The following is a 13895-nucleotide window of genomic DNA, read 5'->3' as shown; positions in this document are numbered from 1 at the left end:
ACTAAGATTTGAGGGAAGGACTAGAATACAAAATGATCTTGACAAACCAGCAAAAAAAGATGAAGGAACCTAAAAATTCAAGACAGTTGAAATAGGAGGGAAACAAAATGTTTCTACCAAGGAGTAGCAGGAACAGGACTGCAGAATAAGGAAAGCCAAGTTGCGACCGAAGGTGACCGTAGCAGATGTAGGTAGGTGGCCTGGCTGACCTGAGTGCACTCCTGCAATACTCAAGCAGGGTCAGGTCTGTGCAGTAACACTGTCTGATGAAAGTTTGGTGAGCATCAGACAAATACAAAATGTCTGAGGTCAATGGGAAGTCAAGAGAACAGGTCAGGATGGGCAGGGGACAGGATGCACACCCACCTACACCACGCCAGGCAAGGACTGGGCTCAACACTCACATAGTGCTCCTGGGCCAAGGATTGGAGACCTGGTGATGTTGCTCAGAGAAATTCAGACCTACTAATGCACTTGGGGTCTGGTCAGAAAGCTTGACCTATTAAAAGCATTCAGATTGCTTTCTTTATAAAAAATAATTCTTAAAGAAGGGATGATAACTTATCTTCAACAAATGAATATAGGAAAAGAGACAAATGAGCTTTCTCTATGACCATTGTACATTAAGAAGCAGTGGACTTAAACTGAAGTAGAGGAGAATTAGTTTAAACATAAGGGCAACATTTTCTAACTATAAAAATAAGCATTACTGAAAGAGATTTTGCAGACAGTAAAATCTCCCTCGTCTATCAGAGTTCTAAGTATACTGATCATGGCTTGAGACAAGAAAATGGAGAGTGACCTTTAAGTTCCTTCTAATCCTATTTTCTCTGATTCAGTAACAGTGTTGATGAGCATACTGCATGAAATATATATCTACAAGTAATCAGTGAAATTATTTGTAGAATAAGGTACTAATGTAACATTATAACTCTTTATTCCTAAGTGATTGGAATAAACAGAAATAGAATTTACATTTTACACTACAAGTAGAAGTCATCTAGAAGAGCTGCTATTTATTAAATTATAAGATGCAACTATTGATACTGAAATATCTACTTCTAGGTGACACATTTTGAAAATAAGCATTAATGTTTTTCTGCTGTATTCCATAAAAGCTTTCAAGATTGCAAGTAGCTCTAGTCAGAGCAGAAGACATCTTGTTTTGTCATGTGTACCTTAATACTGTAGAGATTGAGGATGTGGATTCAAAGACAACACAGAGCTTGATTCAAACAAAATTAGCGTTAATCATTTGTGGATCACTTTAAAGTGATTTACTCTGTCTACTCAGCTTTGTCTACTTGACTGAGTTTAATACTGTTGACATTTCTACTCTCAATTTTAAACTTTGTATTTTTCTCCAACCTGCTTTTATGGTAACTTAATTAAAGAGCACCTAGTGATACCCAAAGCTTGATACAGAGACCAGGGGGACATTTGCCTTATAAAATATGAGGTGGTGTACAAGGTGTACACAGTTAATATATAGCAATGTCAGAGGCTGGAAGACCCTGATCAACCAAACTGCAGTTTCTTATTTATTCATTTATTATCTAAATCAGTCCATTATTGTGGCCAACACATACTATACCATTGAAGCTTATACTACACGTTAGCCGTGTTGTATAGCCAAGAGCTTGCTTAACACATGGCCACCCTCCATGAAACAAAACTGGTAACATCATTCTCAATAACTTTGCATATCCAAAAGTCAGGCATCAAAATTAAGCTTGAAATACTTCATCTGACCATCCATGAGTGGACTCTTGGACTGTCTGAATAATTCTGCCAACGACACTAAATGTGCTACTTAGGGCTTGATTTGGTTACCCAAAGACAGGTATTTAGTACCATGGAAGATGCTCTGGGCTCTCTCTGCCGCACTTCATGCCAGTTCAGGTGGATATAGGCCTCCTGTAATTCCTGTGTCATGTCTGTAAGTTTCTGTAGGTCTGAGCCCTACACAGCAGAAGATATCTCAAATGGCACTTAGAGGCATGCGTTTTGACATGGGAATCAAGTGCTGTACCAGTTCTGGCATTTAGTTACCAACATCCCAACGACTTAATCTGAAAGCAGAATCCTGTGTAGTAGATTGATTCAGTTGTTAAATATAAACCTCCAGTACTGTTTGTAACTCTCTGTGGTATCAGACGTGCATACATTGCTGAGAAGATTGCACCCACCTGGACTGAGAACTGGAATGGTGCTTTACATAGCAAACAAGTAAATTTAGAGAAGATATATTTATCGGCAGAAATTTTTAGATATATTGAGAATTCCAGGTTGAGAATATATCACAGTAAACCCAACTTTTGTTTTATAAAATTCCACCTATCAGATAATCCCACTTGAAATAACCAGACTCACAACCCTATTTTTCTTTCCTGTTTTTACTATTAGTCAAAATATATCTTATTTGTATCTGTTCTCTTTATAGAAATCATGGAGAAAACACAATTTATTAGAAGGAACAGCAGAGTCTGGAGAAGGAAGACTGTTCTTGCAGTCTTGCTTTTTCCTTCCTCAGAATCTGCTTGCAGATGATACTTAATATATATATTACACACAATATGGTAGCATTACAGCCAGAGATGTGGTTTTAGCCCATCTATACATCTGTACTTTTAAACACTGTACTTGTAGAGCAGATCTCATAAGTTGTCTTGTATCACTACCACTTTGCAATATGCTTGGTTACACTGAAAGGGACTTCAGTCACCCATGCTAAATATCCACTTTCATCTTCCTGTTACTGGGATACTATTTGCTAATTATAACTCCCTCATCTATGCACAGAATGAGCTTCGTCTTCCCTAAATTTAAGTCCCTGTAGATGCTTGCTTGTATATTAATGACCTTGGTCTCCCCCTGTGGTAATGGAGAGGAAAAAACCTCACTTGGACCAGTTTCATCTGCCCTGTTTCAGGTGTCTGCCTTGAGATGAGACAGATCATTTGCAGAAGTGCCTATTTGTCTCCCGTATTCAAAAAAAGCCAGAGAACAAACTCAGAAGCAGACACTTGCACTTAGTAATGAATCTTCCACCATAACTGCCTCTAACCACTTGGTTGCAAAGCAGAAGAAAGCATTTTAAAATGTCAAAAAAGTGACTACAGTTCACCTTGTTCCACTTTCCATGGAACAGGATGGAGGATATTTATATAATCAAGTATCATGTCTCACCTTGGGATTGGATAGTAACTTGCTGCAGTTCTTAATCTATATTATGATTGAGCCTATATTATAAATGTGAACATGACTAAATTACCTGTGTGCCACCTATGTTCAGTGTCCTCCGCAGGAAAAAAAAGTATTTCAAAGGCTTGGTTGACTTACATCCCACATGCTCAAAGCTGACTCATTTCTGTACTTACTGACAGATGTATGCCCTCAGATATACAGCTGCCACGTACATGCCAAGCCTAAAGCTATTCACGTGGAAACAATCTATGTATGTCCTGATCCAGAAGACAGGTATATGTATAAAATACAGATTCCATAGGAGTATTGTTCAGCCCTAATCTAAATAGCAGTTCAAAATTACTCCTTTAACCCTGTACTTAGATAATCTTTTTATGATGCCACTGAGTTCAAAGCATTTTGACATGCTGGTGGCTCCTATTATCCTGGGCATCCCTGTGAATTACTATGGAAAGATCTGTATTGACCTGGACCCTTTGTATTATCCCTGTTTTGAAATAGTCTAGAACTACAGGAGGTAGAACCTTGTGTATTGTATTTCACCCTTCCTAAAGAGCACCAAAATTATCACACAGAATGTAAAAGATTCAGGGAGTCAAAAATAATTGTAGAACTTTGTCTTTGCCATTTATCTAAGGTTTTTACCAACATATGATAGACTGTGCTAACCCTTATAATAAAGCTGAGGTTTTCTTCAAAATTAAAGGGGAAAAGAGTGAAATGCACTGTGCATGAAAGTGACATTTTCATTTCTATTTAAAGTTTCTTTACAAAGTAGAGCTCAGGAGCTGTTGTTCTAGTGCTCCCTCATTTATAACCTATTTTATTACTCAGGGAAACCTTGTATAAACAATCATTGTGGAAAATAAACTAATTCCCTCCTCGTCTGTTAATCCTGAAATGCCATTAGTGTAGTTCACAAACATGGACATAGACTCTGTTATTAATTAAAACACTGGTTAACAAGAAACAAGGTAGAGGTTAAAATAGAACTGTAGTTTAGATAAAACATTACTACCTATGCTGCCAGCAAAGATTGAATTGGATTCCATTATGTTTGGCATAGGAGGCTACTAATAGTATAAGAACTCCCTGGAGAAACCCAGTGAAGCAAGGCCATGACCCATCTCTGCAGGAGGGGATCCACCATCATCCTTCCTTTGTGGCTTTGCTGCAAGATGAACAGCTTTAGATTACAGAGGAGCTCTGCAGGTAGAGCTGAATCCACTTTGGTTTTGGACTGCCTTAGCCACAGCAGGAAGCCAATCCTTCCCTTTCCTACTCTATTAAGTAGATAATTTAAAGTGGCATCCTACAGCATCTCAAGTTAATTGAAAGTGTTAAATGAAAAATGATTGACAGGACCAATTCTTGATTTTATATAATTTGCACAGGCTTGTGGGAAATGTTCTATTCATTTACTTTTCCACTCCACATTTAGGAATACATCTTGCTTATATGTTGCAAATGTTTTTCTCATGCTGAAAAGACTTTATACTTTACCAGGTTTCATGCAGGAACAAAAGTATCTATGATGTGTACAGAACTCTTTCAGTTATTTTGGAAATAATGATGAAACTCTAAGTATAAGATTGCTGAAATTATTAAATCACCATAATTCACAGGCAGAATATCTAGAGCCATCAACTCTGCTTGAGGTCCTGTAGTAAACTCTGTAAAACATCTGAAAAACTGACCTTGATGTTTTGCAGTTAAAATACTTCAAACTGACAAACAAGCACTAAGAGGTAAATATGCCACATAAACTACACCAGTGATACTGTGCTGTATGAAACTACACTTTCAATGGTGTAATCAGATCATCATCTCTTGCTCAAGAGTTGACATTGAACTATAATTACTCAAAGTTAAATAACTAAAGAAATATTTTCAATTTCATCAGGACTTCTGTAGATTTAATCATTTTGTTTAGAGGTTTAACAGAGAGTGATCACAATTAAAAAGTTCTTTCAATTTGTAGTGTAACTTTGTTCTGGGAGGTGTTTCCTTTACACAGAATGGGAAATAGCTGTGGAACCAGAATAGGTACCTGCAGGAAGATCCCTTTTGAATACGGCCACATAATGGATTTAAATGCCAATCTTGGAGCTACCAAATGTGATGAAGTGAAAGTGTTACAGATGACTGCATTGTAGCCTAGGTTAGACAGTTATTTGAAGAGGCAAGTTGGAGTAATTAAATGATCTCAGAGCTTTTATCTTAGTCTCCAAGTAGGCTGGTGAGAAAAAGCAAGAAAGATGCAAGGAATTCATTCTTTTTCTGAAAAAAAAAAAATCATTATGTCAGGCTGCATAGATTCTCTAAGGCATGGAAAATACATGCTACACAGCAATGGATAGGGAAGAATATGTTACAAGAGTGTCTGTTGAACCGAATGCCAGTTTTCCACATATTTCTTGTTTTGGCAGTGGAAAAAATAAAGGAAATTATATTTCTCTATGCAGATTTTTGTACAAAAGTATCCTTAGTTGCCTGTTGAGACTGGAAGAATTATTAACAATAATTATTTAATTAGCTTTGGATATTCAGAAGCAGAAATTACAATGATACACCCTCCATTTCTACCCGTGGGCAAGGTGTATGATTCTTTAAAAAGAAAAGGAATACAGACTTCCCTGATTACTTAAAGTATTTCAGAAGCTTTGGGGTCATCACATTGCTGATTGAGATTCATCTCTCATTTTATAAAACTTCCTCAGTGCTTTTTTGGCACAATCGTAATATTTTAAGGCAATTTTATACTGAAATCTTTCTTATCAGAATCTCTGGTGAGAATCCCAAATGGAAAAAGAAATCTCAGCCAGTATATTTTTAAAGCATACAGCCATTCAGAATCTGATTACCTTTTCGCATTTTCATACAAAATGGATTAATGTGTCCCTGTCTTTATTACATTTTCAACACTTGTCATTCGTGATTAAGCCAACACTATGAAGATGTATTACACAGCAGCATAAATGGTCACATTAAAATAGGGTATATATGTGTCTGAGAAGTAAAAGGCAGATTGATTTGTGATACTTTTACATTAGATGTAATGTACCTAAAAATATTTTACACAACTCGAGAGTCAACTATCTGGAGGGAAATATAAATAAATAGATGGAAACTTACAGAAAGGGGAAAGAGCTGGAGAAAAGTGTTAATTAAATCAACCACAGAGACATGTGGTGATGTGATAGAGTGCTATGAAGAAAGCCAGATGCAATTTCTTATAGATAACAGCTCAAATTAGAAATTGCCACACAATTGGAAGCACCTACTTAGAGGTCCAGTGCTCGGATACAGAAGTTAAACCAGGGCAGGAGTGATGTGTACTAGGAAGGATTTTGGACAAATCTTACTTTGTGCCTGTGTTAAATTATCCCTAGTTCTCTTGTGAAAATATTTCACCCATTAATCACAGCATTACCTCTATATGCAATTTATCTCACTTTTACTTATCATGCTACACAGTCCAGAGCATGCAGACTTTCAGTATATAAATTGCTTATAAGAAAGATGGAGAGAGACTTTTTACAAGGGCCTGTAGTGACAGAAGAAGGAGCAAGGGTTTTAAATTGAAAGAGGGTAGATTTAAATAGGATATAAGCCTTTTTTTTTTTACTGTGGCTTCCCCATCTCTGAAAGTGTTTAAGGCCAGGTGGAATGGGGGTTTGAGCAGCCTAGTCTAGTGGAAGATGTCATGTCCGTGGTGGAGAGGGGTGGACTCTATGACCTTGATAGGTCCTTTTCAACCTAAATCATTCTGTGATTCTTTTTTTTTTTTAATTCTAAATTCATAATCCAAATTTCTGCACTTGGGATCTAACAAACTTTAAAAATAAACAAGGAATAAAAATTTTTTATTTGTTTTCTAACCTGTGACTAACTCTTCTCATGCAACCCTATGAAAATCTATCTCAATGTAACCTATTACCTCGTAGGCTTTAGACCTCTATCAAGAAAGTTGTAAAGAAAGGCAACCTAGTCCCATTAAAGCCTCTGTACATCTTGCCATCTGCTTCTGGAGGTGAAATTTCTACTCAAATATTAACTATACAGTGCAGCTGTCAGCAAAAGGGTGCAGCTGCCACCTTAAAAGCCAGCATGCTGACAGATCTACCAGACCATCATTACAAAATGACTGTACATCACCTCTAGCAAAATTTCAGCTTGGAGTGACTCTTAAAATATCTTTTTGCTGTCTTTCCTGTAATCTATTGCAACAAGTACAGGAAGTATAGTAGTGTGATTTGTACTGTGGAACTGACTCACCGGCCTCTCTTGGTGCTTGTGGATCACTGACCTTTCATACAAGATACTCAGACAGAGATTTCAGTAGAGGGGTCAGGCCAACCTGAAGCAACAGTTTCGGATCTGCTTGGCCCCAGATTTTTAGGACATCTACTAGTTCAGCTTATGGTGCCCACTCATGGGAAAGAGAAGAGAAGTAAGTTCCATGGACAGCTCACCTTCCCTCTCCAGTGTGGCCCCGTCTGAGCAGCAGTCTCTGCTCCAGCAGCCAGTTTACTCATTGGTCTCTGTGCATACACATATCTGAGCCAGCTAAGTTTCATCTTGTACCCTTCTAATTTATCTCACTGCTACTGAATTATCATCTCTCCTGTGATTCCCAGCCCTATCCCCGTTCTCCATTCATCATATGCATGCTTATTGTCTGTCTCCTTGCTGCTGCTGATAGCATCGGCTGCCACCACGCTCTGCGCTGTGCAGAGATTATTCACGTCTGAGCTGCTTGCTCTGTGTACAGGCAATCTCTCCACCTAAATGAGAATACCTTTACAGTCTTTCTGATAAACACTGACCCCCTTTGTATGCCTCTTATCCATTTTTCTCTCAAGTCGTTCTCACTGCTTTGCCAGTAACAGTGATCATTCTGAAGACTTTAGTGGGAGACTTATTTATCTGCTTTGGGGTCATTTTTTTCCTCATGGATACATTTAGTCTCTGAGTCTGTTTCTAAGGGCAGTTCCATGCTTAGGGAGAATTAGGAGGAGAGTGCAATTACAGTTTGGGATTTTTCTCCTGAAGAAGGAGACACAGAGTTAGCTGTCTATGGGGAATTACGAGAACAAGATTCTAAATCTCACTGCTTTAAATTATTCCAAAAGCCATGGCCTGGAAGGTGTAATTGGCAGGGAAGTGTAGAATTTGTCAGTGCAGCTCAATAATTATCTAGTCAGAACTCTTGAATGAACTCTTCCCAGTAATTTTTTTCAGCCCTAGACAGTTCTGCAGCTATTTTATTTCACCTTAACCATTGTGAAGTAGTCATGATTTTGTGTAGCATTCTCAGTTTTCCAGATGAATAATGCATTTTATTTTGCCCACTAATGCTACTGGGACCCAAGTATTTCTATTTTTTAATATTATTATTATTATTTTGAAGAAAAAAGTGATTGAGTGCTAAATCTGTTTTGTACAATACAATATATGGCAGACTGAAGTACCCCACTCCCTCATTTTTTTTATTCATATGAAACATGAATAATGGCATAAATGTATTTCATTGTGTCACCTACAATCTGTGTAGCCAGCAATAATGAATATGCTTTACTCTTCAGCTTGGTAGTGTTTCATTTCTTCCTGACAAGATTATTTGACAAGCAGACCCTGCATTGGCAACGTTGTTTATTTTCATAGGCGTGTAAATTATCTTGACAGTCTCATAAACATAAATTGGCAAGCATACTGTCCCACAGCAATGCTTGTTAAAATACACTAATGGAATATAATAAATAAATTATTCTAGTGTATTTATAATATGCTAGCATACCATTACATCATGTGAAAGTTATACAGTACAGGATAATCTGCTCTATATTTCTTACAGTTTACAATAACTTGTTGGTCAGATATTTAATGCAATTAACTATGAAGAAAAATACATAGATTCATACTCAGAGGTGTATTTGACTTCAAAAAAAGTCAAATTATTACCTTACCTGGACTGAAAGTGTTAGATAGCATTCACTACTTTGCACCCATGAATTTCACAGAATCATAAAATGGTTTGGGTTGGAAGTGACCCAATTTTGGGTTGGAAGGGACACCGAATTTCATTTGGTACAACTGTGCAGGTGGAGGGAAATGTACATCTATCCAATTATCAAACTGATTGCTTGGTAGCTGTTTTTTGGGCTGGATACAAAAGTACTCATAAATACGTGGATAACACATGGGAAATAGGTGTTGCTTTGGAAATCCACAAACAGTGGATGCTAACCATTTACAGATGGTCCAGGTGAATGTCACACTATTATTGATTCAGTTGCTTATGCTGGTTGTTCAAGGTTCCCTATTGAGGCCATCAGCAATTTGAAGTTGCCCTGGATACCAAAGAAAGAAGTTGCAAATTGGCCTTTGATCTCTTTGGAGCAGAAGGACACAAACATCAGCGGCAAATATCACCTCAGACTGCAAGTCCATGTCCACACGATAGGTATCAGCTCAAGATGGCCTTTAATTTTTAGAAATTCATTCCTCTAAATTCCAGGCCTGTCCCTAGGGTACCTTCAGTGCCACTGGAGGAGAGAAGAGCTTTTGAGGAACAAACTATTTCACGTAATTTACAACGTGATGAATCATGGTCTCAAGGAGACTATATCTCTTTTAAGGAAACCTCAATAACTAGCTAAGATTTTGATAACAAATTTTTAGTGAGTTAAAGTCAGGGAGAATTAGTTCCACCTAGAGAGTTTGGAAACTGAAATGATATTCCCTTCAATGTTTTCCCTCATTATATAATCACCATTTTATGAATCAACTGTAAATAACAAGCAGCATCTAATCTTCTCCCTGGAGTAATTAAAATTATGATAAGGGAAACAACTTTGGAGCACTTGGCTACCTCCTATTTCCTTGACACATGTCAAGTTGGTGTCACAGCCAGTATCTTGTAGAGACAGAATTACCTGCTTTGTCAGGCTAGATAAGAATTTGTCTTTGTATTTTTCTCTGAAATCCCAAATTGTTCGCTACTGATATGAGCAGAAGTTCAAAAAGGTGATTAAATACCTCCAAATTCTTGAGCCACTTTAGCACCAATCTGAGTCTCAAGTGCTTTTTGGACTATCTAATTAATATCAGCTCCCAAAGCTGATAAGCCACTCCAAGAGTCAGTGACCATTTCAGTGGTCAGCAACAAGGTAGCCCAAAGATACACTCCAGCAATGACCTTTAGTCCCTGACTTGTTCATTTTCAAAGCAGGCCAGGGGCTGCTAGGCAAAATTTAAACTGCTAAAATTTGTTTCTGAATGCAAGAACTTAACTGGTGTAGTTCTATATTGGGCCAGCTTCAATGGGAAGACCTCTTAAACAAAAATGACTGTAAATATGGCTCATAATTTCATTACTTTCTTACCCCTTCCCTTACTGAAATAAATATTTATTGAGCTCAACAGGGGGATTAAAAAAATCCCTGGCATTCTCTGTGTGCCACTTAATGTATGAGCTTTCCTATGTCTCATTTCTCCATGACAACCTTATTTGACAGGCAGTCCCTGCTTTGGCACTGTTGTATCATATTTTCTTAGGCATGTAAATTCTGTTGACAGTCTCATAAACATAAATTGGCAGGCATACTGTCCCAAAGCAATGCTTATTAAAATACGCTAATGGAATAGGATAAATACATTATTTTCAAATGCAAGCAGAAAATACACACAGTTTCATATGATATTTCTGCTACTGATTGATGGGAGTTACAGTCAGGGACAATTACAAAATTTCCAAGTTTCTGATTCAACTTTTGTAGGAAGACTGCAAGTCTACCAGTACACCCAGTTGCTGCCACAGCCTTTGCTTCCCAGTCCCAGTGCTAGTGCTGAGACACAGCGAGCATTTTGCATGGTGCTTCCTGTGTTTCTAATCTGTGGCTGATACTCCGTTCTCCCCCAGTGTCTCTGTAATACTTTTCCTAACACTTTAAAACCCACAGATCCTGATACCTCTGAGCCACACGGCAGCTGTGTCACGCTGCCTTGACACTGTCTCATCCACTTCTGTGTCCTTGCAACAGAAACAAGATTGGTAGCACACCTTGGAGTAAGTTTCTGCAGTTTAGGAGCAGGAGGGAAATTTCCAATTTTCCTGAGTACTTTTGGGATGACAAAACCAGACTACAGAAATTTTTTTTGTGAAAATAACAATCTTCAGGCAAAAATAATAAAATTTCTGTCAATTATGCAGTTCCACAAGATTTTTTTTTAATTATAATTTGAAAGGTGTTCTAAAAGCTTCTATTTACTTCTAAAAGCTAATATATTAGCATTATAATTAAATAAGCACAATTACTTTTAATAGTACATATTTTTATTCAACTTCAGGTAAATGTTGCCAGAGTGGTTATGGAGTCCCCATTCCTGGAGGTGTTCAAGACCAGGCTGGATGGGGCTCTGAGTAATCTGCTCTAGTGGAAGGTGTCCCTGCCCATGTAAGGCAGGGTTGGAACTAGGGTTTAAGATCCCTTTTAACTCAAATCATTCCATGATTCTATGACTAAATCTCTTTGTTAATCAGAATTCGAGAAAACTAGTTTAAAAGAGAGGTCTAAGTTAGGTCTATTTAAAAGTTTCCAAAACTTGAATACCACTATTCTAAAATTAGAAAAGTGAAAACCAGAATACCTTTGTGACCTTTTATTTACCATATATTATCCAACTTCAGAATGTCAACAAAATTTTCTTTTTTTATAATACTTCAGAAAACTTTACAGTAATACATTTTTATTCCCCTTGACTATGTTTTAAATATAGATTGATTAATTTCATTTCAGTTGTAATAAAGGTTTCAAAGCCTTACTAAAGAAAGATCTTTGTGCAAACAAGGCTTTCTTAAGAAAGGGAAGCAGAAAGGGTGTTGCAAGCATAACTGAGAATTAATCAGCTTCCAGTTTTTATATGTCCCCATTTTATTTTGGGGGTAGATGAAGTCATTTCTATGAGACAGGCTTGGAGCACTTAGTAAATTATCTGTAAAATAACATCATATAAATGTAAGTTGCAGGAGTAACATTTTCAGTAGAAACCTGGGAATTTAGAAGCAATTTAGAATTGGACTTAAAGACCTTAAAACCCAAATTTTCAAAGGTGAGGACAGTCACCTGCACAGATTTTCAGAAGTGTGTAAAGAGGTTAGTTAGCAAAAACCAGAACAAACAGAGCACTTATGAGTGAAAAATGATGCTTAGGCAAAATTGAAGTGTGACTTTCAGAATATTTTATGAAAATATCCCCTGACCTAATATATTTGAGATGTACCATCCATCTATATATTTAAGTGTGTGGTTAGGTTGAAGATATCTACCTACGAGCCAGTCAACCTGTAGGCAGTGATGAGAAAAAGGCACTTTTAGGATGCAATTAATAAAATTCCTAAAAAATCCCATCTTTAGATTAAGATAAATTTCACCCTTGAAGTGTCCTTGTCTTTTTGGTGACCATAAAGAGTCTTAACAACTATCCCATGGTGGGTACCTACATCTGGTCAGATGAATTATACCTTTGGTCATTGGTCATTGGATGCTGTGGAAAAAAAGACCAGACTGAGGCACAGAAGCACAGTACCCTGTGGAGTGTCAAAGCTTCTCTGCCATGAGGTAGAGGAGCACCATCTCTGTGCCCAGTGTAGCTGGGGAGTCATTGACTCTGTGATGGACAGTGCATGGTGCGGCCGGGACACAGACAAGGGAGAGTCTTGGGAAATGGGTTGTCAGAAAGAAGAGCACCTCAGTTTATCATCTTCTACCAAGCAGTGCTCCTAAAGGAGAACACTCTTGTTGCATCTCTGGCAGCTGCTATTTAAACACTTTTTAAAACCAAGTGCATAGCTTCCGTGACAGAGACTGGACCACCGACTTTTCCCTCCGCTCTGCTCTTCCCAGTGATATGTTGAATTTCCTGATTTTTAAATGGTGCAATTTTCACTTTCCAGCTGTCCAAGCTGATACTTTAATCCCAGACTGGGACTTTGGGTATTTTTACTTTTGGGCTCAAAAATTCTGTAACTCCAGAACTGCATATAATTATTTTTATATGTGTACACAGATAAAATCTAAATGTAAAATTAGCATTAATTAAAATTTTCCCACATACTTGACTCATAATTATTCTCCAGCTAGAAGTAATAAATATAATTAGGACAAGTGAGAATCATGGGACAGGAATAGTACAATGAGTTGGAGAGAGAAGTAGCAGAACATAGGTTAAGAAGGGAGGAAAAGCATTATGGGATTATTTTTACTTCAGAAAGAAATTAAGCTTGATGGCTCATGACATTTCTCCTACTGGTAATTTTCAGGTCTATTTTTATGTGGCACTTTAAAATATTTCTGATGGTAGATTTAAAAAAAATATATTTGAAGCACATCTAAATAAAAAGCATGGAAATAGGTAAATGTGTGTGAAGTGCAACTATATTGATACCATGTACAGGAACAAGTATTATTTTATTTGCAGAAATTGTTAAGAAAGATCCCACTGAGTTCACTAGACATACCACCGCTGGGTTTAATCTGTATCAGTAAGATGGAGGGATGATGCAATTAGTATTTCCACTTTTTAAAGGCAGCAGAAGAGAAGGATGAAAGCAGGCATGAAGTGGATAAAGTAGGAATGTGGAGGCTAAAGATATAAAGGAATATAAAGTCAACATTTTTGTGTGT

Source organism: Neopelma chrysocephalum, unplaced genomic scaffold (genome assembly GCF_003984885.1).
Source record: "Neopelma chrysocephalum unplaced genomic scaffold, ASM398488v2 Primary Assembly neopelma1_80, whole genome shotgun sequence".
NCBI classification, from domain to species: Eukaryota; Metazoa; Chordata; class Aves; order Passeriformes; family Pipridae; genus Neopelma; species Neopelma chrysocephalum.
The sequence above is the reverse complement of the archived record's forward strand: the minus strand, read 5'-3'. Positions refer to the sequence as shown.